Source organism: Diabrotica virgifera, chromosome 5 (assembly GCF_917563875.1).
Source record: "Diabrotica virgifera virgifera chromosome 5, PGI_DIABVI_V3a".
NCBI lineage: Eukaryota > Metazoa > Arthropoda > Insecta > Coleoptera > Chrysomelidae > Diabrotica > Diabrotica virgifera.
Window position 1 is genome coordinate 119,209,859 of NC_065447.1, and position 5,671 is coordinate 119,215,529.

The 5,671-nt window shown below is 30.9% G+C and overlaps 1 long non-coding RNA gene across 3 annotated transcripts; it reads right to left on the bottom strand.

The window, feature by feature from the left end:
* Positions 1-868: 868 nt before the first annotated feature.
* LOC126884333 (uncharacterized) lies at positions 869-3,644 on the bottom strand. 3 transcript variants are annotated; one of them, XR_007697958.1, is made up of 4 exons: positions 3,409-3,626; positions 2,920-3,215; positions 1,345-2,291; positions 869-1,268 (listed from the first exon to the last, which is right to left on the bottom strand). It is a non-coding gene; the product is annotated as an uncharacterized LOC126884333 (long non-coding RNA). The 3 variants fall into 3 exon arrangements; XR_007697957.1 differs by lacking the exon at positions 869-1,268 and having other exon boundaries at positions 1,285-2,291; positions 3,405-3,644; XR_007697956.1 differs by lacking the exon at positions 869-1,268 and having other exon boundaries at positions 1,285-2,291; positions 3,409-3,639.
* Positions 3,645-5,671: the final 2,027 nt, after the last annotated feature.

Consider the following 5,671-nt stretch of genomic DNA (forward strand, 5'->3'; position numbering starts at 1 on the left):
AAAATGAAGCTCAAAGAAATATACAGTACAAATTATTTTTTAATGGGAATGGAAATTTACGATTTCAAAGGTGAAAATGTGTTGGGATAGTATAGATGGACACTTTTTTATTTTAGTATTAAGTGGTTACATAATTATTCAGAATATTAATAAAATTACTAGTAATTTGAATTAGTTTTAATATGTATTATAATAGTATTAATTCTCATCATGTATCTGGCTAAATAGCTAAGCGCTAAAGCCGCAAAATAAAAAAAATTGAAAAAAACATTCTTAGTGGCCTAGCACCTTTACTTTGCCTGGGGGCGAGGCGAGTTAATAAATTCTATTTTCTTATTGCAGTCATTTTGTGACGGCTTAAGAAGTTACATAAATGATGTCTTTAGGCTGTGAAATTTTAACCGTAGAAAGACATCTTTATGACTTGTATTTACATGATATAGGGCTTTTCACTCAGTCATTTGTTTCGAGCTTCTGTCATGTGTTGTCTAATATTAATATATCTATGTCATATGTTATTGATATTGCCAATGATACAAACCAAAGACATATGATGTAGATATATTAATATTATGTGACACTTGACTGAAGCTCGAAACAAATGACAATCGATGAAAAGCCCTATTCAATAGGGTATTTCATTCAGTCATTTGTTTCGAGCTTCTGTCATGTGTCACATAATATTAATATATCTACGTCATACGTTATTGGTATATACCAATGATACAAACCAAAGACGTATGACGTAGATACATTAATATTATGTGACTCATGACAGAAGCTCGAAACAAATGACAATCGATGAAAAGCCCTATTGGTGTCTGCATATCAGGATCCGGTAATACTATATTATTTATCTATGATCAGGATATTGCTAGGTGTACACAAGTAAACAACACTTTTTTGATTAAAAGGTTTATTTCATTAAATCAAAACTTACATGGATACAATTTAAATAAGATATTTTTTCTATTGAAGGCAATATAATATAAGATATATATTTTAGTATAACTCTCCTACATTAACAAGCTTTAACACATTCAGTGGCCATGACGTATGGATAGCATCACGAAGGTTTTACGGAAGGTACTGACGACACATAAGTTATGTGAGTAGTACTGTGTAACTAAATAAATGATTTAAGTATGTGGTACCAGCCAAGTGGAGCTTGTTCGAGATGGGCACCAAACATGTTAATCTGGTCATGCACAGAGACTTATACTATAATATGTTACATCTCATATTGCTCACTATTGTAATGAGTGAGCCTGCATACACGAACTATAATATATTATTATGGTTCTGTGTATGCAGGCTCACTCATTACTAGGTACTGTAGTGAACAATATGAGATGTAATATTATGAGATATACCTATTATATATTATGGTATAGCTCTCCATGAGTGCCAAGTTTTAAACTTAACTGATAACAACTAATGGATACCCTTTTATCCAAAATTTTATGAAAATTTTGAATGGTCATATTGGTATTAATTCCACAACCCCTTCCTATAACAATAGGCCCATTGTTGGATGTTATTGCAGTAGTTCTACTGGAAATACTTACTAAAATTGTATGTATCTGCATCACTTAGAAGTCTACCCAAAAAGCTATTAATACTCTCTAAACCATCATTAATACATCTTGTATACATAATAGGATTTTTTTCAGAATCAGATATTTTATTAAGATTTACTTAGCATTCCCTATTTATGTGCCAGGCACTTAACAGTCTATTAGGAGCAATAACCATTACATTTGACGAGGCATTGTAAAAGGTGTCGCTTATGCCTGATATGAAAACATTTGACTATACATATAATACCAACACAGACATGTATTTAAAAAAATTGGTAAATTAAAGTAGGTATCTTTTCTATTTGAAAATAAGAAAGCAGTACAAAATCCATTCCCAAATTCATCTTTTACTAATACTGTCATAAGTTCAAAGTCATAGGAATTGAGCCCATGAGTTCCATCGATTGCGATAAAGGATTTACCAAACTTTTGGCACAGTATTAAGGAACATAAGACAAAAATCATAAATGTTAAATTCATAATGAATATCCATTAGTATGCCCTGTTGTTTGTAAAATAATATTGGACATGAGTCTGTAAGCATTCAACCCAAAAATAAACACTGGTTGCATCATCATTGTACATATACCCATCTTTCAAATCAATGCCATAAGAGAGTTTAATGTTTGTGATATCTTTTCTTGTAAGTAAATCAATTCTTTTTAATTCGCCTCCTATGCTATTATGCTATCCTGTACAGTCTGAAGTTTACTAAAAAAGTAAAATATAGGTATAGGATAATCAAACACACTAGTTTGAAATTGTAAACTCTAGTAAATAGTCATGAGTAATATTTAAAAAGTGGTTTAGTGGTAACATTCTTGTTTTAAATTATATTGTGTATATCGATGGCGGAAAGGCAGGACCTCATAATATAGTCTGTTCGCTAAACTCAGACGCAACTTTCTAGATATTTTAATCGGTAATTTTGCCAATTGTAGTAAGATTGCCAAAAAATAATTACTAAATAGTTAATAATCACTAAATAGTTAGTAATTTTGCAAAGTTCTGCAAAATTGGCAAAGAACAAAAAAATTATCGACTAAAATATCTAGCCAGTTGGGTCTGAGTTTAGCGAACCGACTATAACTGAAAAATTTGTATAAAATGAGTTACTTCGGTTTTCGCTTTAGAATAAGTGTATCAGCACCTATTAAACAGCTTTTAGAGCTGGGAAAGCCTTTTGGAAGCCTTCCGGAAACTTTCCCAGCGGTAATCGCTGTTTAATAGCTGCCGATACACTTATTCTAAAGTGAAAAGTGAAGTAACTCATGTTATAAAAATTTTTCAGTTATGAAGTGCTGCCTTTCCGCCGTCGATATGCAAATATTTTACTTACATTTTTGAAGAAAGTCTCAAAATAAACTTTGAAGAGATATTTATCTGATTTTGGTATTTATGTAAGTGCTCTATATCATCCTCATGCCCATAAAATAGTTTCAATATTTTTAGATACTATTATTCGACTAGTACACCAAATAAACATTTTGCAGGATCCTTGGGATTTTAAAGCTCTTTCTCTATCTTGTTTTGTAAAATAATTTTTTGAGGATCACATACATATACATTTATAATAGGATGTTTCATGTTCTTGTACTCTTGTTTCTCTTCCTGTGCCATCCATACAGTGCAAATCTAAAAAAACAACAGAACAGGTGATTACATGGGCAGTTATACTACTTACAGCTTACTTTGTATCTAATCTATTATCTAGTATTACTCTATTAGTATCTACCTACATAAAACTTTTGAAATCTAAATTTTGGACATCAACATCAACCTTAATACTTAAAAAATAAATAATAATGTGGAAGTTACACGTACCTACCTAAAAGTTTTTGAATTGCAATTTTATCAACTGGAAAAGACTGCAACATAATGAGTTTGAAATTATGACACAGCCACAATATTTATTGTTTCAATTTACATGTAAATAAAATAATAATAATAATCCTACTCACTTGTAAAAGTAAGGTTAAGATTTTTGACTTGAGAAAACAGAACTGTCAAATTTAAAACCAAACTCTTATAAAATTTTAAAATTCCCGCTAAAAGGAATCTGGCAACATTGCCGTCGTTTGCTGGACATTTAATCTCTCCCAGAACAACACAAGGGTCGTGACATGACAGATAACTACTCAACTACAACAACAGAGTCGGCCAGGGGGTAAATTAGTTTAGCATTATAACATTTTTAACTCGTTGTGATTGTTGAAAAAACTGAACCACACTGAACTGTGATATGTAGTTGTCACAATCATTGTGACACAATGGTAATAAATTAGTTGCCCGTATAACTAAAGGTTGTAACATCGTAATGTCAGTCGGGGTAGGGGACGTTGGCCGAAACAACTGAAAATGCTCTCAGGCAACGTTGTATACAGTGCATTTGTTTGTACTGACAACCAATGCGTCGAAAAATTGCTACTTGGGTAAGCTATTAACAAATTTTCAGCTTGCTATTAATCAACTTTTTTTTCATACGCGGGATCCAGACCTATAAGTATTTTGTCGAAAAAACGTTCTTAGCAAAAATATAGCCTATAAAAAAGTAAAAAAAAAATGTTGTACGCGTTAGGTCTCTGGATCTCGTAGAACCAGAGTTATAGCCAATGAAAAATAGATTCATATTCACCAAATTTCAAATAGAATATTTCGACGAGAAATATCCAAAAAATTAAGCACTTTTTGGGGAAAACCCATTATAACTTTTTTAAAGTGTTTAAAAAAAGCTTTATTTTTGTTTTTACAAAAAGTTTCTAACATTAAATTTAAGCAAATTAACAAGTAAGTTTAAATGAAGGGGATCTACGAAAAAAGGTCGCCAACAATTGGTCGAGCGAAAAAATGTCGCGCACATTTGAGCGCGTATCAAAAGGTCGCCGGCGAAAAAACAGCGCCGACGAAATAAGGTCGCGTGCAATTGATCGCGCGAAAAAAGATCGCGTCAGAAAATATGTTTTCATTTGCATACTTTAACTTTCCTTCACACTTAATCCAGGCTTAGGTCAGATTTAGATGATGCAATAGAACTAAAGGATTGCTGTTAAATAATGACCCAAACAGTTAAATATTTTCTTATTAGTAATTTTAACCTATTGGTAAAAAATATTTCGTCAACCCAATATTGACTTCTAAATGACTTTAGTTTTATTTTCCACTTTAAATAATAGGAAAATAATTGGAAGTAAATAATCCTATTTGAAATTGATCATGTAAAATGTTCGACCAATTTAATGGTCGAATTAAGGTAATTTTAACTGTAAATGTTGTAGGGAAAGTACCTAGAGGTATTATTTCACGACTTGGCAGTGTCGCAAAATTTACCCTTGGTTATTTAAGAGTAAGTTTTAATATAAGCTTAATATATTTTACAGGGTATATACTACATATAGATAGGGTAGGTTAAGGGCTACCATCTTTATTAAAATAAAATTTCCCAAATAAAATAATGATATTGTGGTTAAAAATTATATAACAGGCACAATTTCATTAATACATTGTCACTGGTGAGTACTTATTGAAGATATCATAGTTAAAGAATACATTTATATTAATAACAGATTTGCATACTTTAACTTTCCTTCACACTTTATCCAGGCTTAGGACTGGCAGTTAGTAACTGGCGTGTTTAAAAGTTTTTTTAATTTTAATTTTTTTATTTTTTTCTAATTTTTATTAGTTTATTAATTTTATTAATTTTTTTTTTATTTTTATTTTTTTGTGTTTTTTTAATTTTTATTTTTTTTTTGTTTTTTTTTAAATTTTTTTTTTAATTGTTTTTTAGTTTTTTATACTTGCAGTTGAAAATTTTGGGCAATTCCTCTTAAATATTCTAGATTTGGCCGGTTCCCGTATTGCAAACAAATCGTTTTTATTCGCCGCGCTGTATCTTTATAAATTTTTTTTTGAGGTTGTTGGTTTCCAGCTATGTATTGCTCCACTTTTAATCGATTTAAACTCTCTTCTTTCTTTAGCCCCGTAATAAACTTCCATAGATTTGGGTGTGCTGCATTTAATATCGAGGAGAAGCTGTTGTGCCAACCTTCGACAGCATTATTAGTACGCGGTAGATCTTCCTCTATAAATTC